The following is a 25,459-nucleotide window of genomic DNA, read 5'->3' as shown; positions in this document are numbered from 1 at the left end:
AATCTTAGCAGCTGGAGCAGTCCCAACTTAGGGATCATCTAGAGTAACAAACAGAAAGCATCCTTATGACCAATTCATAAGCAGCTGCGAGAGTCTGAGGCGACTGTTCAAAACACTGTTATTAAAACCTGCAGCTTTGCTCCCTGCACTGTTTCTGTGTGCTTTGCCAAGACAGGAAGCTCAGTACAGATAAAACCATCATCAAAATATTGTCATTTTATTGTGACGTGTTACACACCAGCATATAAACTGTGGATGATTATTTTATGGATGAAGTATCCAAGAGGAAATTCCTGTTTAAGGCTAAATCAACCACTTAAATCCCACACCCGGAGCTTAATAAGGATGCACTGGCCCAGTACTGATATACAAAATAATAATTTGGCTGATCCAATGCAATTTATTTTATTTTCTTATAGTAATGTATCCCTCTCCCCCCTGGGAAAAAGTCAATGTTTATTATAATAATAACTGAATTTAAAACTCTCCATGCCCTATTCTTTTTTTTTAACATTTACCCAAAACAATTTATATAACCACAACATTTCCACCACCTTCAGTAAATGGCATATTTACTGATATTTACTTATTTTACAGTAACTTAAACACAAGCGTCTGAAGCATTTTTACAAGGGAAAATATTCAATTACAATTTCAAAGTTTTTTTTAACACGTTCTCACATTTTATTCTACAAGCGTGTACATTTTGCAACATTTTTACCATAAATAAAGCTGATATCGATGTTCAGATGCTATACCCATAAATCTGTAGTTCTTGCAAAACATCACATATTTCCAAGAATGCAGTCCTAATTATCCAGTGTGATGAATATGCAGGGTGATGAGGTCAAGGCGCCAAGTAGCTCTAGACTGAGATTTCTAATACAGTGAAGTGGTTGTACCAGGTGGCTGATTTCTGTCTTTACTTGTAATCAGGCCTGAAAACAAACACACTGATTATTATTCTTTGAAACGCTGGAGGGGAGTTCATGCTCTTTTCCAACTTATTTTCCCAGTCATTTCAACAAAATTAGAATGATTCAAGCAACAGTAGATACATTAATGTTAAACAGTCTGAAATATCACAGAATTATGCTCGCTGATCACTAGATATTTGGACGTTTTGTGGTATAACTCCGTTCAGCTTTAAAAACAAATTACTTCACAATTTTATTGAACAGTATTTGTTTCTAGCTCTGTAAAGATTTGAATTTAGCCTAATTTCAAGCAATTCACCTTCATCCACTGAGCAATGTTCTGTTGATTGGAGGCCTAACAGACATCTAAATGGTACAGACACTCAGCTGTGTACAAAATGCAACTTAAACGTTAATTATTTTTTTGTGGGGAATTTCAAAATTATAATTAATAGGGAAGTAATGCAACTGGATTAGCAACGATGTGACATGTGAGTACTTAGAAGCCTCTCAGCAGTGCTCTGACTGACCTGCAGAGGTTCCAAGGAAGCTTTGTTAACAATGAATTACAGTAACCCCAATGTGATGAAATAAAAGCATGAAAAACAATTTCTAGATCAGAGCATGGCAACGGCAATATTCCTTAAATGATAAAAAATAAGAGCAAACCAGAGGTTTTAATGTGAGTATCCTAAGTGAAAACTGAGTTAAAAGTTACCTGTAGGTTCCTGATAGAAGATATAGCAAAAGTGGCAAAGGAACCTGGAGTTTCCAATACCAAATCTGTGAGAGACACAAACAAGGATATCTATTATTTTCTTAAGTTGTAAAATAATGTTATCCATCAAACTTTTAAAAGTGTCTAAGCACCTTTGCAAGATCCGAAGCTCAGAAATATCCATCCACTGTCTTCCACATATTCTCAGGGTTGTGGGGGAGCTGGTGCCTATCCCAGCTATCATAGGGTGGCTGCTTAGAAATATCTTAAAACTAAACGGAATGTGTTGAAACTGAATGTCACCTGCTTAGCAGTGCATAGCAGTTCTTAAAAATGTCCAAAATGTCCTGAAGAGGGAGCAGATATAAACAGCAGAAAAAGTAGAGGCCCTAGAACAGAACCGGATGAGGACTTGAACTTACAAGCAGCAATAGAAAAGTAACAAAGTTTTTTATGGGTAAGATTTTCCAATACTAGTGTTAATGTAGACTTCAGCGTTATTTAAGCCAAATAACATCATGTAAACCAGTGTTAATTTCGTTGACTAATAATTTTTGTCATATTTTTCATCAATTGCTTTTTCTTTTTTTTTTCAGTGAAAGCAAGAGGATAACTAAATCAAAATGAATGCATGAGTACAAAAACTATGATGAAAGGTACTGACACTTTCGTCAACTAATAAAAATTAAATGAAAACATTCTGGAGAGACGATCCAATCAGAACCAATTAGGTTGTGTAGAAAGGCGGCACAAGCTCGGAAGTCCTCCAGTCAGAAGCAGTCTGTCTGCGGTAAGGTTAGACACGCACAGTTTGATCTGGGTGGGAGGGTTCTGCTAACACGCTTGCTCCCTGTTTCTCATGAAAAATACAACCAAATGTCAGTGCTTGGGAAGAAGGCAAGAGCAGACACATGGACACATTTCACATTTGATATCAAGGAAAATGAAACGCTTTCTAAATCATGGAGCAACTCACACTGGTAAAACCACGGCAAACTTTAACACTTTATATTTTATTCAACTGAATCAACTTTAGATTTAGTCTACTATGATCTTATGATATTTAGTCGATTGAAACTAAAAGAAAACTAAATGATGTTCTAGTCAAAAGACTACGACTGCAACTAAATCAAAAAAATTTACAATCAAAGTTAGCGCTGATGTAAACACAATCATTCAGTACACGTTGGCTTAGTGGCTGTTGATGTAAATGAAATCACATTTGAAGAATAATGGTAGGAGGAGGAAGTAAGTATAGAGCTACTGGCCGCTGAGCAGCTCCACCAGTTCTACCAGCTCCACCAGTTCTCAGCCTACATGAAGCAATGATGTATGGTCATCTGGGAGTGCACTCCAAGGCTGCTGCGACAAATGGTACTGTAAAATCTATCAGGTAAAATAAAATTAAAAAAAATCCTGTCTCCATAGGTTCTTCTGATGACTCTAACAGACCCATTAAAACCTCGTTTAGCCCTGAGAGAAATTTAATGACGTCTTTGGCCTAACCCCACTGTGAACTGACAAGCATAATAACTGTTTGCGTAATTAATCATCCACGCAGGTTGCAGGCTGAATCTATTTGCTTCTGGGACAAATACACACAAACGGCGCTCAGAGAGATGTTTTAATTTTGTGCTTGACATCTAAAGGCCTTGGATGGTTCTTTGCTGTGTGTGGCTGACATTGAGTTTTCCCATCTCGTACAGCCTCGCTCCCTGCTCTACAAAAGCTACACACACAATTGCACATACGCACACACTGCATTGGGTGACTCAGAGTCTCGCTTGGTTGGTCTTCAGGGCTCTGAGGATTTGTAACTTAAAATCCAGACTTGCACAGTGACAGTGTAACATCTCAGTAACCCTGCAAAACATTTCAAGTATGGAAAGGGCTTGGAAGTGGAGCAAAAGAGGGAGATGGAGGGAGAAAGCTCGATAATTCGGCCATGCAATTTGGACTTAACATACTGATGTGTTCACCAGTGCTGCGTGCTACAAGCAGGAAGGAGATAAAACGAAGTAAACGCTGTGGTTCAAAATACGACAGAAGATCAAACTAAGAAATTAAAGGGGAATACAAATCAGCTCATGAATAAAAAGATTTAAAGATTATGTTTGTGCGTTTTACGCCTTTATTTAAGGGTGACAGCGAAGGAAGAGAAAATGGAAAGTAAAAGAATGACCTCGGGGACTACAGATCCTCAAATGGCCTGTAAAGCACCATGGTTAAATACTCAACTTTGCACCAGAAATGTTCAGAATTGTTCAGAAACAAAACAGAGGATATAAACTAAAATCTACAGTAAAAATAACTCATTAAATATACTTTTAAAGCAGTCCCATAGTCTATAATTAAAACCTAAACACTGACCCACCTCTATAGGGTACATGAGCAATTTGAGCATGAACAACCTACTTACCTACTTTAAACCACATGATAAATCTGGTAACAGTCATACATGCATATTACACTTATAAAGAAATGGGGCAACAGTTACGAAAGTACAGAAATATCTGTTTGAGACTGCGTAGTATACAAAAGAGGAGCAACACTTCGTCAGGGTACAGAAAAGGATTAATGAACTCACCACATACTCGGACAGTTAGGATCACTGACTGTGAGCACAGAATATCTCCCAACACATTTACATTTGTTTTGCAATTTTCAAGTGAGCTCATGCTTTAAAGCTAGCATCACAAGCTGATGAATGCCCTTCTTTTAGTTCCAAAGTAACACATGATAGGTAATTCCCAAAGACTGACTTGCACTCATCCATTCCAAAATCAGTCATGCTACCACGATCGCTGTTGATACAGTAAAGCTATTCTTAAGTGAATAATTCATATGATCATGGTCGTTACTGCAAAAACTGAATGGCTTACTGTTACAACTAGAAGTAAAATGATGTCACACGAATTCAGCTGAGGAGGCACAGTGACCTTTCTGTAATGTCGATGCTGGTGGTACAAAACATAGTTTTATTTCTGTAGCTTTTTTCCACATTAATGTTTCAGTTTATGATTATTAGACGTGTGTGCTGAGTGACTCTTGCAGAAAGAGGTGGATACAGTCCTAGCTGTTTGTGAGGCTTTGCCACAGATAATTTGATTGTACGACCTGTTGTTTGGTTAATTGTACTGACACCCCCATTCACAAAGTCTGTGCTCCAATTTTGGTTAGTGATGCTTAGCACTAATTAACAGGTGTCTGTGTGATGCACCTGTAGGGTCTTTGGATGCACCTTAGTAAGACCTCGGTCACACAGGTCTAGAGACTGGTCTACAACTTGCTGGTACCCTGCAGTCACTTGCAAAAAGTTGTATTCTCTAACCTGTTGAAAAGCTGTGCCATACAGCTGAGGGAACTTTTACTTTGCATCTAACGATTTTCATTTCCGGTTTGCGTTGCACTTTTCTAAGCTTCACCATCGCTTCACTACCGCCGTTTTTGGAAACAAGTTGGCCTCATGCATGCAAACTACTGGTGACCGTGGGATCCTGCTATTGGCCAAAGCAATCGCAATGAGGATACCAGCGCTGTGTAGTGGTGTATAGATTCTTGTGACCAATTTCACATGAGCAACCACCAGCAACTGGTTGCACAATACTTTTATCTTTATCTCAGCAGCCTTTGTACCCATGCATGCAATCTATGCTACTCTCCCATATGGAAAAGATATATATAAATCTTATAAAGTTTGTATCTGTCTTGTGTGAAACTTGTATGAAAAGCATATAAGAGTGAAAACAGATATAAGATCCCTTGAAAAATTATATAATGAAACGTGTATGTTTTGGATACTTACTAAAACAATGTATGAAAGTAATGAGAAAGTGGCCACTTTCATGAGTAATCACATATAAGTTTTTACTATTTCTTTTCCATATGGGCTGCTACAGAGTCAGTGCTGTGCTGACTTTAAATCCTCTCATGATGAACTGCTCTGTAGCAGAATAGCCGGTGTATTCCAGACTTAAGATGGCCCATTTGAACAGCATGATAACAAGAGTGTTTTCGACACACTCGCCATACATTCAGATATTTAGACAAAAATTGCTTGAGGGGAGGCAAGTCTTGTGGAACTTGTGGAGAGAAAAAAGGCAAAAAAAAAAAGATTCCCAAAATATCCTCCCTGTTCTGTCTGTGAAGTTGAAAGTGACAACTGCAATACCTTTGTTCTCTGAGTGCAGCTGCAAAAATAGCTTTCAATAATGTATTAGGAGAATAAAAACTGTGAGCTGATTTCTGGGGAGAAGGCGCTCAGCTCTGTGTATGTGCCAAGACCAAGAGCTTTCTCTGCTGTGCACAGACTGTGAGAAAAGATCAGGCTGGTGAACACAAACTGATCCTCTTGACTTCTAAGATTGCTCTACTTATCCAGCTGGGAATAAAATCTTGGCCTTGGAATAAACAGCTTATTCCTATACATATATTAATGTCTGATCTCAGCGAACAATTGCTCAAATGGGATAAATTGAGCTTATTTCTGAAATTTTGTGTGTGTATAGAGTTATGTGGACAACTGCTGTTTTCCCATCTGAGCAGAACAGCAATGTAATGACTCCAAAATGCAAAGTGCCTTGACCAGCAGAGCATTCACCTGAGGCTATGAAGGTTTAATTTCTTGTGTGCCTCAGTGTGATAAGTGGTAGTCCAAATGTTGTGACTTTCCTTCAAGCTCTGCAGAGGCTGGCCAACTGGAGCACAAACGGGTGGGGAAAAAAAACTCCTGAGTGATCAGAAATGTGAAAAAGAGAGCACAACTGAATTCCAGGCGGGCATCAATTATTAAGCCATGGAAGACAGCTGTGACAATATATCTTTATTGCATCTAGAAAGAAGGGAATATTTTAACAAACCACACACAACTATGAATCTACTATAAATCTAAACCAGTGTGTCAAACCTGTTTTAGTTTATGGGCCATATACAACTCAATTTGATCTCAAGTAGAATGAACTAAAAACCTATTACACGATGACCTACAAAAAAAACAACAACTCCCAATCATGCCCTTTCTTCTTAAGGAATAAAAATATAGTCTGAAAACCTTTGAATTTAATCCACCATCAATCGGCAAAGCTGATGAGAAACAGCTGAAGATGTCTTTAGAAAAAATTCACCAATTTCGCCTTCGTTTTTCCCAGTTCAAAGTCTACCATCATAACTTAAGGAAATGTGTCAGAGTGGGTCCTTGAATTAACCTTTCTTACTTTGCTTTGCTATGGCAGGCCATATCAAAAATGCTGATAATAATTGAGGCCCCTGGTTTAGATTAAATAATCAGTTTTACTGGTTGATATACATTCCAACGGATGACATCAAGTGCCAGACTTAAATAACACCATACAGATTGTTCTACCTGTAGATTGTAGGTTTTCACATCATAACTAAATATGTTGCGTTCTACCTGATGGGTTTGTGATCAAACCCTATCGAGTGTTTGCTGTGAGTAAGTTAAGTTTCAGCCTACAGCAGGTCTGCTGGTGCTGTGCCTAAAAATGCAGTCCCACATATGCTGTAACAACCTATAAGGTCTTTCCAGAGCCACAGATTACTTCATGTAACTGTGTTTTCTCTGAATACTCCAAATAGTATTACTTATTATGAAGAGACAAAACCTTACCTTATAATACAGCATTCTGGCAGCAGCATATGAACCCATCACAGTAGGAGAAACACACATTAAAATGAATAATATTCATTTAGCAGCCACAGTTTTAAGATCCTGGTATTGTTCATGCGTTGACATTATAAAACCTGTGCCTATGTTTTTTTTTTTGTTTCATGTTTTCCTTTCTTGATTTTTATGGTATTACTGTTTTTGTAACCAAATGAATTTGTGACCCATTTAATTTTAGAAACGTCTAGTATACTCCAAATCATACTTTCTTGCTTGAGAGACATAAATTCAGTCCTGCATCAGGTCGCTCCATGTACTTGTAGCACACTGTTTGAACCTTTTAACTGCTGTTTCAAAGTTTAGCTTCAATTTTTTTTATTTGAGAGGTCTCAAATGGAAGAATCTGTGAGTAAAGCATCTGGAAGATCAAATAAGATCTTTTCCATATGTGGGCATCTTTTGTGAGTCTTTAAATGACAATCTTTTAATTTATGCCCCTTTCTTGTCCTTCTGATGAGTGTTGTGGCTAAACTGAAAAGGATAATGACTCTGGATTTCAGTAAACATGTAATCTTCGATTTTTACCACCCATTATGTTTCTTTTTTTCTCAAGTATAAGAAAACATAATGAATATTTATATTACTTCAGTGGTGATGTCATCAAGGTGATATCATCCACCAACACAGCCAAACACAAATTTATCAAGCCTGCAGCTTGCAGCTGAGGCACGCTTCCCACACAGTGCATTCCCCCGAAACTCTACAGGTGTAAACTCAAGGTAGGCTGAATAGTCCTTTGAAATAATTTTCCAGAAACTAACCTGTCAGCTGCGTATGCCACAATGACTCATGTAGGTGTATATGTGCCCACTGACTCACGTTGCCCCCACTCATCTATAATTCTGTGTAAGTACAATGAGCAATGAACAAACAACAAGCTCAACCTGACCCAAAGAAGCCTTGTTTGTTAGTGTACCCAGACTGCATAGATGGTCTTTGTGTGGTTGGAAATACAACAAAGCCTGCTGCGTTTCGAATGAATGTGGGAGACAGAGCGTGTGGCCTGTCTGTCTCTTTGCATTTCCTCCTTTACTCATCATTGTTTGAAACAACACTTCCGTTGCCCCCCACACACACATCTGGATGGTTGTTAATGGAGATAATGTGGTTGATTTTTTTCCAGATTATGCAACAGTGACATCAGTTAAAATTTGTCATTTAGATATTTATTGCGGTGACGAGTTATTAAATGCATTAGTAAGAAAAAAAAAACAAAAAACCCCCCCCAACTATAAGCAAATATATGAAAACTGTGGAAATACATCCATTAAAGCTGTTCAGGGCTTTCTAATTTGAACCATAAATTACATAATTTGTGTGGACAACATGTCATCATATCCTGCTCTTGAACAGAAATAATACTAAAATGCTGGTGACGTTATTTTTAGTAAGTCAGTGGGGACAAAGTAGGAAAACTCCAGGTCTGAAAAATGGAGTTCAGTGCAGTTCCTCTAATGACCTATTGCGACTGTCTTCAAAACCAAGCTATAGACTCTGACACTGAAATTGTTTATAACATGTTTATAGATTTGGTCTGTAATGTTAACTTCCACCGTCATACGGACTGTACTGTGATTAACCTGTTTGGCTTTTGCAGTTTTGGAGCATGAAATTTTCCATAACAATTTTCCATGTGTATGGATGCAGCTTACTAATCAACCTCAATACAGTCTCTTCTAGCTCCAAATAAAAAAAAAAGAAAGAAATGTAGATGAACCAAGTGTTGACAGTGAGGCTTGAAAAATCCAGAGTACAGATGGCTGCAACAAGTCAACTAAACTTTTAGCGTTGCTGCCTTTGCTAGTCCACCACCAGGAATACTAGTCCATACTAGTTTTTCAGCATTGTTCTGACACAGCATTTTTCTGATTTTAGAGTTTAAGAATGCGGTCTTACATATTTGTTTAAAAAGCACATTGAAGCACATGTCCCAGTCATAAATGACCATGAAAGATTTCTCACAGTGTTGAAGTTAGTGCTGGGCGATATGGCCTAAAATCCATATCGCGATATAACTTGAAGCACGTGCTGTAACGATATATATCGCGATATATTATTTTCTTCTGCATAACATACTTTCCACACTATAAGGCACACTTAACCCTTGTATGGTGTTCGGGTCTGTGAGACCCGTGTTCAGTTTTTTTCAAAAGAAAAATTAAACAATTAATTATTTTTTCACGTGTAAATGTGTTGTGTCTTTCCACTCACTCCACTTGATTATAACTGATTTATTTATAACATTTTATATAAAAGAAAAACGAGAAGCACATTAATTTGTAAATGTGATCTAACAAAGGTAAAGGGAAAAAATTAACCATGTTTGCTGTTCATATGTCTTGTAATTGGGATGAAGTAAACATCTGTTGAGTAATTTAACATAAAATTGTTTGATAGTGTTAATTTGGAAAGCCAAAACTCTAGCGGGTCCACCAGACCCATGAACACTGGCTGAGTAACAAAAATACGAACACCACACAAGGGTTAAAATCCTTTAATTTTCTCAAAAATCAAGAGTGTGCCTTATGTATGAATTCTGGTTGTGCTTACTGACCTCGAACCGATTTGGGCGTGCAGAAATCTGTTAAAAAATGTTTTAGTACAACTTTGGTAAGCCGTACTGCTTGATGGATTGTCAGACCATTATGGCTGCCGTAATGAGGAGCTTCATGGAGTAATCTGTGTCCAAAACTCAGTCCTCTTCAGGTCCCAAAGTCAAACAAACACTGAGAGTTAAAAACGGTCTAAATTCTTTCATCTTTAATAAAATGATCAGCGTTGCTGCTTTACCAGGTGTAACAATTAAGTTTAACATCCAGGCGTCCATGAAAACAGAATTTATTCAATTTAACGGAGTTAGAAGTTAACAGGAAGTTAGCTCGCTAGTTTCCACCTAAACATGACATACCATGTTCTGACTGAGAGATTTTTGAAACGAATTAAAACGTACAGCTCTGCTATCACTTCCAATATAAATGAAGACAGAAGACTAAACAGCAGTGGCGTTTGAAGGGTTACTGAAGTTGGACTACCTGGTATATAATGTTGTGCTACGTGATTGCTAGCGACACAGCTATGTTAGCATAACATTAGCACAGTGAAGCTGGAGGATGAACGCCAACTTTTTTCCACTCGATAAAAGTTAACGTGGGGGGTTCTGGTGGTCAGGGACAAATGCAGCCGCATAGCAGGATGCTATACACGGGCCAAACTTCAGTCAGGAGAACAACTAAGATTATTCATCCACAATACAAGGTTAGTTATTAATATACTGCAACAACATGGGAATAGAACAGCTGCGAGAGAACTCAACATTAATGAATCAATGTTACAGAAGTGGAGGAAGCGCAGTTTTTGGCTTTCCCCATATTTCAAAAGTGCTTTATCTCTTTCCTATGACTGTCGCCCTGCATAATTTGCAGATGATAACGGTTGTAACCGCTGCGATGCTTTCGACCAAAACAGGCGCAGCTTGATGACATCATCAACATGCGCTATCGCGGTAGAGCGATACTTGTTGGTCGTGTCCAAATTCATGGGCTGCATCCTCCCGAGGCCGCATTTGTAGACCAATTATGTCACAGCGACGCGCCGAAGGCTGTCCAAATTCGTAGACTCCTCCGAATGCAGCCGACAAATGCGTCCTCCTTTTCCCCGAATTTGAAGAATGGATCGGGTGTGTCCTTCGTGGCCCACCATATCCCAGAATTCATAGCGCGGCCCAGCCAAACTCCAGTTTCCAACAATGGCGGCCGCTACTAAGTTTTAAAATTACTCATACTAATCTTTCTGGGTCACAAAATAAACTTTTAACATATTTTAGGCGAGAAAGTAGCTATGTAAACATCAAATATCTGCTCGGTTTATCAAGATATCACATATTTGCAAACGTGCTTCGACGTTTTCGGAGACGTCTGCTACCCACCAGCTCGATAGGTAGCCGGGAGCTTGAGGGTCACTGAAGCCGCCGAGAACGGCACAACTCCCGGCACGTCATTTTCAGATCACCACGGACTTTCGCTACTCGGGTTAAACGTAATATATAAGTCACTTAGACAACCTAAAAATGTTATTGTTGGGCTTTTTTCAGTGTTTTGTTTGTTCGTGAGTAAATCGGTTTGGCTGAGATTAAAGTTATTAGATTAGATTAGATAAAATTAAACTTTATTAACCCTGGGTGGGTTCCTCCTTGGTTTTTACACAGCTGACTAAACGTCAAACAGAAAACTGAAACAGAAGTGTGAGACGGTCGACAATTTACGCCAGTGTCCTGTTATATTTTAGATAGCAAGGAGCAGACGGCAGAGTTTATTAAACTCCACCGAGACGGCGGTGACGCTAATCAGAAGGGAGGACCGTCCAATTTCCCCAGCCGTTTACTTTCCGGCCTACCCGACCTTCTGAGGACCCGGCCCACATAGACCGCAAAGGCCGGGTCCTCAGGAGGATGGAGTCCATGAATTTGGACATGGGCTGCAGTCAAAATCTTTATCGTTGGCCAAATTTATATAGTTTATATCGTATATCGTTTATATCGCCCACCCCTAGTTGAAGTGGTAATCCCATCCAGAGTAGATATCGGGTTAGACGCTATGTTTCTAATTGGCCAATTGGTGTGTGTCATCTGACTTTGTGGATATATAAAGCTGGGTGTCACCTGTATAGAAATGAAAATCTATGCTATGGTTTCTAATAATACTGCCTGAAGGAAACATGTAGAATGTAAACAGAAATGGTCCCAGGACAGAACCCTGTGGAACTCCACAAATAACCTTATTGTGTGAAAAAGACATATGTACATGAACAAACTGTAGTCTATGAAATAAATATGGCTGGTGTGCTTTAAATGGTGCAGTGGGAAGCTGTTATTGCGCGATGCAAGCTCTAGAACAAAATATATATATAAGGACCTTTTCTCTATTGCGATATTCTGCAGTACTTTGATGTCTCTCTCTCTCTTTAAAAAAAAAAAAGTAAACAAAAGAACAGTTGTATGTCAGTTTTATCACAATAAACTGGAATATAACCAAGAAACCAAGGCAACTGTGACTCCCACTGCTAAGGTTACCCAAACTGATCTGGCACTGTGGGTGTTTGCAATTTCATGCATGGTGCAAACTGCTACGCATTTCAGCAACATCTAAAACATGGTTTGATTAACAATAAATGTGATATATGGTTTTATATTTGTCCTAAACTATGAACCAAATATATGTTTCGACAATTTTCTTCAGGTTTTCTCTCTTTTAGACAAGTCTAATTTTTTCTCTCTGTTGTTTAAAAGACTAGCAAATTAGGAACATCCATAATCCTAAAATGGAACTCACCCACCACATTTTTGACTGTCTTTGGTGGGTGTTTGCTGTGTATGAGTCATTTTCTACTTAAAAACGATTGCTGACTGGTTATCTGTCAATACCAATGAGCTACTTTCAATTTATAGATTATGTGCTCTTTTAGCTTACTTAACAAGGGACAGGAAGGAAGTGGTGTCTCAATAGCATGTCTCCACCCACGGTCATTGCTGTGCAGATTGTGGTTGCAGTGACATGATCAGCAGGACAAGACAGACGCCCATTTTCACAATATTTAACACGACTGCAGGGGTGAAAATGACCAGCTATTGGCTTTTTTTATTTATTTTACAACCCAGAGATAGAATTTGACTTGTACCATCATGATGTTTACGTTTGTTTCTTCCCAGCTTAATGACTTGCAAAGAGATTTTTTTACACACACATTAATATTAACACTCTAATACCACTTCCAGTAGTATTTTTTTCCTCAAATATTACTAGAACAAACTCCTTTTCATCTTGTACGATCATGAGGTTTACATTTGTTTCTTGGTTTTATTTTTTGATGAACATCAAATGGTGGCCTACTGTGCACTGTACCTGTGATGGTCATGTTAAAGATAACTTCTCTTACTGAAGTGTAACAACCTTGTCTGAATCTGAGTGTTTACAGCAGTAAACTATAGCCAGAGCTTTCGTCTCACAGGGATTGCTTGTACACACACTGACCCAATTATTTAAAAACTATTCGGTTTGAGCATCCACTTTTATAAGAGTAGATGTTGGGCTGAAAATATTTAGCATAATATGATCCCTTTAAAAATATCATTACAACACAAAGCTGAAGTCTGAGTACAGAGTGAGGAAAGATATTTCTTATTTTGCATCTTCAATAAAACGTTTAGTATGTCAGATCTTTTTTTTTTTTTTTTTAATTCTTACCCATGTCCTTTTGTCTTAATGGATATCTTGGTGCTGTTTTGTATATTTCTTGTCAGCAAATTCCAAGAATAGCAGAACAAGAGCAAAACAAACAACAGGTTTGTCCATCTGTTAACACATCAAGATTGTGGCGCACAGCCCCACAGTCCATTTGTTCCTCCTGAAAACTAATTTAAAAAGCTGTTCGCAGAACTCACAAGTTCTCCTCAAATGGGAGTAAATACTCTGTGTTCTAGTTAAACACATTCTCAGAACACAAAGAGAGTGTACCACATGTAGGCTGCAGATAAACTGCCTATGTCTGTGATAATGAAGGAACAACTAACCCAGTCTAATAGTGTTTCTGATTCATTTGGAGCTCTGTGACACAGAGATATAAATAAGACATGCTTTAAAATGGCCAGTTTAATGTTAGTTGTGGTCTTTCACTGTGTTCAATAGTAAGAAAAAGTAAAAGTAAAATTCTGCCTTTATGTTTGTTCACGGTAAGGCAATCAATTCAAGCTTTGTAAACTCCACTGAATCTGTCTGCTAGTAAATTTTCATTGCCTGACCTCACTCAAAACTGTGTGCTCCTTCTTTTGTATTCAAAAAGCTCTGATGGTGTGTTATAGGCTGACATTTCACCGCTAGCCTTTCTCTACGCTGGCCTTTAAATTTGCTGTTTGTGTGTCTTTGTCCTGTGTTTAAGTGTGTGTTAGGTCAGATTAACAAATGGTAAGGCCGGTGGCAGCCTGAATAAAAGCATTAACCAAGGGACAATGGGAGCGTGAGACTAAGCCCTTTCACAACCTGTCTGACAGCTTGTAGCGTTGATGTCATCCTCTGACTCAGGCTGTTACCACCGCCGCTGTCACCCTGGACGCTTGGATGCATGACATCACCAAATGACACATATCACTCTCCACTACTGCCTCTCTGCTTTCATTTCTCTCCCTTTGTCTCTCTGTCTCCAGTCATTTGCATACTCATCAGCTTTCCTGCATTGTAGGCTTCCACTTTGTCAGACTGTGAACAAAGGGAGAGCAAGAAAGGACATCATTAGTTTCCCAAGGAGACTCGGATAAAGGCAGAGAAAACACAAGAACAAAGATAGCAGCAGCTTCTGATGTGCTCCCAGGAGGATATTTTTTAAAAATCTAGTACATGATCTTTTAAAAGTGCTTACCGAAGGAGGCTGCAGGTTGCAGAATAAAGTCATTATTACAATTTGATATTTCACAAAAGGAACAGTAAATAAGTTACGGTAAATGTTTGAGTTCATTGCCTTAAATCCCACATGTGGTGGACTAGAAGGGTATTCATACCAAGACAAATACACCATTTCACAATATTCTCCTTTAACGATGTTCCTCTTTGCTACCAAGTTATATGAAGTTTGGCTTAGTTTTTGACTAATCCTACATGTGCTGATAGACAGAAAAATGTTAAAATCAAATCAGTAATCAGCCAATCACATGGCAGCAACTCAATTCATTGAAACATGTAAAAATTGTCAATATGACCAGTTGAAATTCAAACCGAGCATCAGAATTGGGAAGAAAGGTGGTTTAAGTGACTTTGACTGCGGCTGTTGGGGTTGTTGGTGTCGATATGGACCAAAATCTCTGAGAAATGTTTCCAGTACCATAATACCAAGCTGTGCCTAAGAAAGCTCCTAGTATGTATATTTCACACAGACTACATAGCAACAGCTGAGCGCTAGCCTAACAATTTTCAACATTATTTAAACAGGAATTTAAATTCTTGGGATGAAGAATATCTTAAGTGTCAAGGACCAAGATAGGCAGGATAAACCAAGCTTGTTTTTTTATGATGGGAGTGCGACCATGGCAGAGAGCATTCTTGGGAAGAACATACAGAAATGGCCTTGTTAAAAAAAACACTTGAGTCACATATTATTGTAATGCTTAATTGGAAATGACGAGGAATGGTCATTTTAGACAACCAGCTCAGAGAGTGTATACCAAGAAGGCCAATGCTGTGTCTCGTAATTCGAAAAATATTTATCTGCAACAAAATGTACAAGATTCATCCTTGGTTCAGTTTTTACCTCTCCACCAAGTTTCATGAAATTCTGTCACACAGGTTCTTTGTAATCTTATTGATAGTGACACAGGCAGACACATGTGTCACTGAAAGTACCTCCTCTGTGGTAAAGGAACTAAAACAAGAAAGAGTCACCAAAGCTCAAAGTCCAATAACCAGACACAGACAGCTTCTTTATCAGTGGACTGAGTTTACTCAGTAGCCATCACATGATGTAAGCATGGTCATGGGATCATGTGGGGAAACCCATCTTTAAAGATAGCTTTTAGTGGAGATATCATGCTCAAAGGTAAAAGTCATCCATTGATCAGATGTGGTCAGGAAACCCAGAATAACTTCTTTAAAAGGGTCTTTGGCTAACAAGGCTAACACAAAAACAAAGACAAATTAACAAATTACATGCATTATTTTCAGCAACTTAGCCAGTGCGTGAGTTTTTTCCCATCTTTCACTCTTTAAAAGTCAGTAACGCCCAGGTCACTGCATGTTTTCATAACAGAAGATACCTGACACCAGAATCTTTACTAGTGGAACTACTTGCTGTACTGGTTCAGTGTATGCAAAGCATTTGTGATGATGTCAGTGTCATGTATCGAGCTGATAAAAGAGGAAACTTCACCACATGCAAATAAATTTTCCTACCTGGCTGGAGGATAACGCATCCCAATTCTTTCCTACAGGAGCGCTTTGGGACACAGTGTATGTAACCTTTCTTATATTTACCAAGAGTCTGACGGTCACATTATGACTGAAAACGCAATAATCCTCTTTTATTTTTTTTTAAGTGTTAGTCTCACAAGAAAGTCATTTACCTGGTTAGAAGATCCCCCAAATTCATTGGAAATCCAGAATTCATGAGTACACGAGTATCTATTCTACGGGTTTGTACTTCACACTTGTGTAATTTTTCTGTGAACTAGGATTGTTTTGAATTTGCCCGTAGGTGTTTGCCTTAAACTCAAATTTTAGATAAGCTCTGAGAAGCTTTTTGCCTTCAAAATAGTTTTTCAGTGTCATACCTCTAACACATAAAGAACTGTGCTGTTTTTAAATTTTAGGCCTTTTAGATGATTTGATTCTTATCTTACCAAGAATACTAGAAGGCATCTGATTGATTTAAAATTCTCTCCTTAACCTGAAAACAACACATAGAGTCACACTCATAACGAAACGTCTTCAGACACAAGATGATGTGTCATGTCAAGTTTCATGCCATGATATATATTTCTCAGTAGATCCGATTTTTTGTTTGCTGTTGAAGTTCATGACTTTAAAAACCAATTGGGTGCAGAGGTCTGAATTTATTTTGGATTTCCTCTAATCCACACAAGGTCAGAAATAACCATACAAATAACAATACACCGCCACTAATGTGTACACTTGATTAAATTGATGATCCTGGAATCTGGAGTTCTTTAAAAATGGTAAGGGATTGGTTCTTATATAGCGCTTTACCACTCAAGCCAACATGTTTCATTTATCTACTCACACCAGCACTTTTTTCTATGCTTTTTCTAGCTAAGTGCTTTCTATCTGATAGTGATGCATCAGAGAGCAACTTGGGTTTGCCCAAGGATACACTGTCATGCAGACTGGAACAGCCAGGAATCGAATCACCAACCTTCCAATTAGTAGATGACTTTCTGAGCTACAGCCACCCCAAATGGGCCATTAAACTTCCAAAATGGTTGACCTCAACCCTACATGAAAATTTGTGGGCTAAGCTTAAAAGCCAGGTCTTTGGCAACAATTCAATTCAATTTAAATGCTTGTCGATAGCTACTAAAAGCATCTGGTTGAGGTGCAACTATCTAAGGGACATTTAACCAAATATCATATATTTGATCCTGTATGTATGTCTTTGACCCTGTGGGCATTAGAGAAAATCCAAAATAAATACACACTTGTGCACCCACTTCTCCTTTTTAAAGCGATTAGATATGCTGAACAACAAATCCACACTGCAAAAAGAACAGTTCAAAGAAATCATAAAAGCCCCAAATTACCATGACATGCCCACGATGAGTGGATCTAACTTCTGATCCCTACTGTACATATAACAGTTTTGATTTAAATCTAAAATCGAGTTAAAATGCAAACTTCCATTTGTTTTTGGCTAACTACCTTAAACAGCACAAAATCAGCGGTGACATCATTTCGCTGCGCTCTGTATGAACGTAATTGGTGAATAAAAAACGATCCGTGGCATGTTTATGAAAGCTTCCTCGCTTTAACTGTCAGTGCATCATTCTGCATAGTGAAGCTCAAACATCCAAGAGAATTAACAATGTCCTGAGGAAAATACAAAAACAAAGTTCAGCGCTTGTTTACTTCTCACTGAACATTTAATATTCATTAGCCTACTCAGGAAAGGTTTTGCATATGCTATTCTATACACCTGGTATCTGGCAAGTTTTTCCCAGCAAAATCACCCTCAGTCACACAGGAAGTGGAGCATTTTACATTTCTGACAGCTGCAACAGCTTGTGTAGAATAAAAGAGGCAAGATGGGCAGTTAACATGAGCTGTATGTATAAGTGAGCCTGGAGAGACAAAGAAATTAATACTAGAAACTCACAGAATATCACTTTCTGTTTGTTGCAGTAATCGTCTAGAGCTGGGGGGGCAGCTGCAAAGAGAGGCTAAAGCTCAACCTCCTCTTAAGAGCTAAAAGGGCCTGGCTCCCACAGAGCCATGCAGCAGGTGACCTCCCCTGTCCTGGAAACAGTTGCTATTTAGACACGATGAGCAGCGGGCGCAGAGAGTCATTGTTATTTATATTGTCTTATCCTTTTGGTCGAGGGCAGCGAGTGCATCCGATAAGTTTCTCCACTTGAAGGTCAAGACTGAGAAGTTTGGTTTATAACCTTTGAGAGGACACGGACGTTTATTAAACACACGCTCACTGAGGGTGATGGGTATAAATATCAGGGAACATTATGCAAAACCCCCAGCCGTGTAAATCCATCCATGTGTATGATACGCTTCCATCCTGGGTTAAGGTCACAATTAAATTGGGATCCCACTGCAGGCAGAATGACAGTATTTGCTATTATTGAGAAAGCATGACCAATACTTTATATTACACATAAAGAACTACAGTGTATCGGAGACAGTGAGGTTCCCTCCTTGAAAATACAGATTATAAGCATGAGTGTGTATGCGAGCAAGTGAGAGCAAATGTTTAAATTTTTCTGATTGTTAACTAAACAATATTTGGTAGTTGCTAAGTGACCATGAGGATGAGTCACCCTTCCTCAGGCGGAGGGACATGCCAGCTTGAATGAATAATACTGAGCAGACTAGCCCAACTCAGAGAAAATAGGGCTGTTATGAGTTTGGTGATGGAGCTGTTATTGTTCGGTGTAAACTATACCTCTTCTGGTAATCCGTCACAGTGACGGCCCTCCTCACTCAGGCAACACTTTCAGGAGAAATTTATTATTTTATTTTCACTGCATGCAGTCATCGGCTAATTCAGTACTTCTCAGCCTTCAGCTGGAACTCCCCTCAGAGGTGGGCATCACAAGATGACTTATGAAATGTGTTATAAATGTATTTCTAATTATAATTTAAACACGCTGACACAGTGAGCTTGGTTATTTTGGGGATTTAATGTGTTTAATTTCTGTCATTGTTAACTAAACCAACACATCACTCTGGGATAATATCTCATTTAAGTGTTTCTTTTTAATTAAAGTTGAATACATTTTAATAAAACAAAAAAAGTTGCTAATTCTGATGAAAATAGCACGCAGTGGATATATTTGAAATGGCACAAATGCTGAAAGAGGGTTTCAGAAGACAAAAACTTGTCTGCAAACACTCAAATGTGCGGAAGCTCGTTTCTGCCACCGACTAGGATTTTTTTCCCCTCGATTTGCAGAGGTAAATTGAAATTTAATGTAATCTTTCTGAATTTTTAGTCATTTCTTTTTTCAGAAGTTTGAGTTAGTAAGTCAAAATTTTATACAATAACCTGAAATTCTGACCTACCTTTATTTTGAAAGCAAATGTCCCCTGTTTCCAGTTTCTCAGTATTTATATTTAGTCTATCTGGTTGTTAAGTGATGACGTGACGAATCCTACTTCCGGGCCTAAAGTAGTCTGCGTTTAATATGGCTTTTGTGTTGTTAACATGTTTAATGTTATGTATTTTCTTCTATTTAATCTCAAAAAGCTCCTAAAACAGTCAGTGATCACTGTTGACCTCCCTCGGCTTTTATTACCGCTAATCATTTATTTAAGCTCAGTTTTTAAAACCTTAGGATGTAACTACAGCCCAGCCCATGCAGCAGTATATGAATGACTAACCTCGTATTGAGGATGGATTATCTCAGTTGTTCTCCTGGCTGAAGTTTGGTCCTTTTACAGCATCCTGCCATGCGATTACATTTGTTCCTGACCACTGAGAACACTCACGTTAACTTTTATCGAGTGGAAAAAAAAGTTAGCTTGTTTATATTATGCTAACATAGCTGTGTCGCTAGCGGTCGCGTAGCACATCATTATATACCAGCTAACCAAACTTCAGTAACCCTACAAACGTCACTGCTGTTTAGTTTTCTGTCTTCATTTATGTTGGAAGTGATAACAGAGCTGTACGTTTTAATTTGTTTCCAAAACCCCGCAGTCAGGACATGCTATATTGTATTTAGATAGAAGCTAGCGAGCTAACTTCTTGCTAACTTCTAACTCCGTTAAATGTCATAAATTCCGTTTTCATGGATGCCTGGATGTTAAACTCAATTGTTACACCTGGTAGAGCAGAACGCTGATCATTTTATTAAAGATGAAAGACTTTAGACAGTTTTTCAACTCTCAGTAATGCCATAGTGATCGTTTGATATATGGACCTGCAGCGGAGTTTAGGCCCAGACACGGCTAGTGACGTCAGACTTAACGACCAGATAGCTGCAAGTCTCCAGCACGTTAAGTGCAAACAACTACTTCAAGTTATTTTCTCAGTAATGTGAGTAAGTAGGATTAATTTTTCAGATAATTACCTCAGATCTTTACTTATGGGTGGAGAAAGCCCCAAAACGTTTTACAGTTTTGTCTGGCAAAACACAGTGTCTGGCAAAAAAGATTTGCCAGACATTTTGAGTTATTTTCTCAGATGTTTAAGTTCATGAGTGAAAATTTTGATTCATGAGTGCAAGTATAAGTATTTAAAAATGAGTGAGCTAAGCATCAATATCATGGTCCCTGTTTTCTGCTGGGTTTATTGCGCCCCTTTGTGTCTCTGCTTTTCTGCACCCACCGTCCTCTCTCTAGCTTCATGCACAGTGCTAGTGTTAATTACTTAGTTAGTTACAGTCATGTACTCCCTCTTTTTTTTGCGAGGATTCCTGTGTCCTGCATTTAGATTACCTCTCCAGACGAGCTTCTAACAATAAATTCAAAGAAGACATTAGTTAAACTGTTGGCACCGATTTGCAGTTGGAGCGAAACATCTTACAGAAGAGGCAAAGAAGCAGTAGTTGATGTGAAACAGTGAAAGAGCCTGTCAAAACTCAATTACAGTGGGAAATGAGAAAAACCCTGACATTTCAGTTTGACTGAATCAAGCCAAAGTGTCTGGTTTAAGTTTGACTTCTTAAAGCAGCTGGAGTCATTTAGGCTAGAAGATGTATTCTTTTAAAGTTCAAACATTAAACCCGAATGTATTTGTCGAGTTAAATAACAGGTACTCAAATTGTTTTAAATGTCACTCAGTTCATGTGTTAATTTCTGTCGTGTCATCATCGGACGTCCTATCAGCTTCAAACTGGTGGGTGAAATCTGATTTTATGCTGGCCAAGTGACGACTAACAGTTCACCTCAGCTCTAAAATGTGTTTACCAGTGTTGGCTACCCTGTTGTATCACTGATCTTATCACACACAAGTATTTTAGGATTTTCTCAGTGCGTGAGGTTGCTAAACTAAAATACACGCTGAATTGTGAAACTCCTGTTTGTCACATACTGTCAGTTTGTACAAAAGTTTAGACAGGAAACCGAATTTCCATCCAGCAAAATCCAAAAGTAAACAAAGGCAGTCACGGCGTGACAGTATTTCCGAGGGAGGCGCCATAATGCATCGACAGCCTGGGCTGACAGTTTTCTTTTTCTTTCTTTCTTTCTTTTTGTTTTTTGTTTTTGTTGGACCCTCGAAGCTCAGACAGTTCGTGCAATGATAGTCACACAGCCTTAACGATGAGCAGAGAGTGATTTTGGAAAGCCGGCGTCGGTGCTTGGTTAGCATCTTGCTCATTCAATTAAACTGTCTAATGAAGCTAATGAAAACGATTTCCAGTGACGGTGAGAGTCATAATTGGCCCATTAAGCTTAAAGAGGTAAGATATGTTTGAGGCTGCGTGTTGTTTGCGTTGCAGCCTAATGGAAGAGAAGCTGATAAATATGCACAAAGTGAAGAAGCATATAGGTTGACAGGCTGTTGAATCTTTGGCAGTGTCCCTGCTTGCCATTGCTGGACATGTTGCTTTTCAAGCTGTTGAGTCTGCAGTAAGCCCATCTGTGCCATTCCCTGTTAGAAACCATCAGTAGCAAAAATTTTCCATTTATTAAATGCTCAGCATTAAAAGAGGAATAAAGTTAATAGCCAGATGGGATGAAATACTAGAGGGAGAGGCCAGCGTTTTGCATGTTAAAGACTAAAAAACAGCAATTAGTAAATGGGCTAATTTGTAATTTAAACACTTCTCTCTCGTGTCTTTGCTAAATGAATGCATGTGTGAGAAGTGTCTTCCAAGGTTACATAAGGTTGAGATCTTCCTGTTTAGCGCTAAATGTGTCTCTGAGTCTGCACCTTGCTGAAGACAGGAAGTGGTTTGGGTCTTTCATCTGGGCCAGTGAATACCGCACCTCGATCAGTCACATTTTCCATGCTGAGTGTCAAAAAAAAAAGGCCTAACCACTTCACTGTGTTTGAGATCAAAGTTTGACATTATCTCACAACAGATACACGAAGCCACACACTGTCATGTTTTCCATGGTGTGACATTTATGAAAGGAAGGCAGTTTATTATAATCCAGTTCAAGATCTCACAAAAGAGAGAAAATGGTTGCCACATTAGCTTATCGTCCTGCTGAGCATTCAAAACGAAATAGAAAAAAACAAATCTCACCGCGTCATTGACATCATCAGAGGCAGCAGCAGCAGCAGCAGCATCCACCTGCTGCCAGTTTCCTATGACAACAGGTTTGAGAGATTAGAGATATTGATTTAACTGTGTAAATGTAAAAAGACGGATGCTGTAAGCAGCATAGAAAATGTCTATGAAATGATGAAAATGAATGACTTGGACAGATGTAAAAGCAAAAACCTGAAGGCTAAATGCTATCAGTGACTGTGGGAGGTTGTATTGAACTTTTCTATAAGTGGTTTTTGCAACAGAAAGATTTTTCGAGAGCGTAATTACATCACAACTATCAAAAATGCAGCTAAAGAGACATTTCTCAAAAACCGCTGGATGTGATGAACTGCAGTAGCTTTGGTGATCCTAAAGAGTTTCTGCCTGGGGTCATCATGGAACCTGAATTTTAATTTAATGAAGCTATGACCCTATACCTATTAACTTTGAAGCAAAAGCTACACTGTCGTCAGATGATGTCTGATCATCTTCAGTCAAAACCTCAAGCATCCAGTTTTCCCACGACCCTGTACAAACCTGTGGTAAACTAAGTACACTCCCAATTCAGTGTCAGCTATAACATAAAGTAATTGTTTTTTATATGACTTATCAGTCACACCATTGTGAAGGAGTGTTAGTCCACTCCACTTTGGTGATGTTACTTGAGTTCATTGAGGTTTCCACAGCATTTTGATGTGGTTGAGTTTCAGACTTTGGCTGACCATTGGAACAGCTTGAGCCTTTCCTTTTTCAGTCATTCTGTTGTTGCTTAAGATCTTTGTCCTGCTGCATGACCCGATTTCAGCAAAACGTTAGCTGTTGGGCAGTTAGCCTCACATTTGACTTCAGCATACTTTGGCATACAGAGGAGTTTGTGGTTGACTTTGATTGCAAGGTGTCCAGGTCACGTGGAACTGAGTGTGACATTTGGTACGAGGTATTTGCCCTGATATGCTGTGTGTGGTTTCCTCCAAACATGGCGTTGAGAAAAGACATTGTTCCAGAAGTCTTGTGATTTGCTCATTTGCAACTTTGCAAACCTAAGCCATGCTGTCATCATCTTTTCAGCAACTCCCCCCAACAAGCCACACTTGTTAAAGAACATTTTAAATTTAACATGGTAACTGAGGCCTGAAGAGTCTAGGATATAGCTCTTGATTTTTGTTTTGCAGTTTTCTGAGCACTGCATAGTATGACCTTGAGAAATTGTGTCAACACACACTTGAGTTCTCCAGACCAACAAATTCCCAAAACTTCATCTAGAGGTGCTCACACTTACTCATGCCGATGCTCAATTAAACAAGTGCATTTGATTTTTTGTTACTAATGCTCTCAGTTCTCATTGAAGCAGTAAGGGTGTTTTTCACACGATTCTATGCAGAGCTGTGAAAAGCTAAGTACACCCTTACAAGGATCAAACAAAGACTATAATTGGTCAATATACAGGAAGTACAAACACAAACCAGAAAGCCCTTACCTACAGATTCTGTATTAATGTACATCAGCTCACACGCATCCATTTATCAGACTACGAAAAAGTATAATAAAAACAACACTTCCCTCGTGTCTGCAGCTGTCTGCACACACACACTCACAAATCAGTATAATAAAGTTAAAATCAGTGCAGTTTTTGATGTATTTTTTTCAGTTTGGTTTTTATTGTTTTAAAATAGTTTAATCTCAAGTCTATTTTTCATTAGTTTCAGTGGTAGTTTCATGCTTTACTACATATTGTATTGGTGGTATTTGCCAGAGGTAAGATTTAGAATATTTAGTACAGATATGAAAATATCGACAACTTGATTCACTGTGATTTACATACCTCAGTCCTAATAAACTGTGTTTCCTCAGATTTGTCCTTTCACTTAGTTTTCTAGTTTAGTTTTTTCACACTTTGTTTTAGCATTTAGTTTAGCTTAGTGAGGTGTTATATCTACAGAGCTGCTGATGTGAATTTTGACACATCTTTTGACACGTTTGTCATATTTAACATAAAGGGGAAATGTTTTTATACGAGCACTTATGCAGTGCCGTATCTGATCGTTGCAGTTTGAGCATGAGCAAACTTTTTCCTGGTTTGGTTAACTACTCAGAACACTCAAAAGAAAGGCAGATTATGGTCTTGGTGAAATTCACAGAAAGTCTAGAGGCGACTAAAACCACAGTCTACTGTATCTTTTAGATAAAATTTACCTATTGTGCTTACAGTGATTATTTGTACATACGATGACTTCAGGGTTTCAATTATCACATGAGCATCCACCATATTACTCTGCACACACAAACACATACACACACAACTTTATTGCATATGCATACCTTGCTTGTTCAGGGTTTGACCTCGTTTTGCCTTCAGAACTGGAAAAATTCGTCATGGTACAGTTTCAACAAAATACTGAAAACATTCTCAAGAATTAATTAATCAATTCTGATGCTTGGTTTGAACTTCAGCTGGTTGTCTTGACCATGTCTACATGCTTAAGTGTACTGAGCTGCTGACATGGGACTAGTTAATTAGATATTTGCATGAAAAGTTAAAAACTAAAGACTTAATAAAACATGGGCAATGAGAATACATATATATTCTCTGATATGTTCCACAAATACTTGCCACTCTTTCTAAAACAATATAAAAACAACTCTGGGACCAATTTTATCTACTTGAAAACATATTCAGAAAAATGCGTGTGTTAAAAAAAAAAGGCAAAGGTAACATT

The 25,459-nt window shown here is 38.4% G+C and overlaps 1 long non-coding RNA gene across 1 annotated transcript; it reads right to left on the bottom strand.

The window, feature by feature from the left end:
• Positions 1-216: 216 nt before the first annotated feature.
• LOC146692141 (uncharacterized) lies at positions 217-25,459 on the bottom strand. Its single transcript, XR_014915145.1, has 4 exons — positions 25,062-25,459; positions 22,737-22,798; positions 1,636-1,700; positions 217-938 (listed from the first exon to the last, which is right to left on the bottom strand). It is a non-coding gene; the product is annotated as an uncharacterized LOC146692141 (long non-coding RNA).

This window comes from Copadichromis virginalis, linkage group LG15 (assembly GCF_057382275.1).
Source record: "Copadichromis virginalis isolate Kocher_CV1m ecotype Utaka linkage group LG15, C_Virginalis_male_GT1.1, whole genome shotgun sequence".
In the NCBI taxonomy this organism is placed as follows: Eukaryota; Metazoa; Chordata; class Actinopteri; order Cichliformes; family Cichlidae; genus Copadichromis; species Copadichromis virginalis.
The sequence above is the reverse complement of the archived record's forward strand: the minus strand, read 5'-3'. Positions and strand labels throughout refer to the sequence as shown.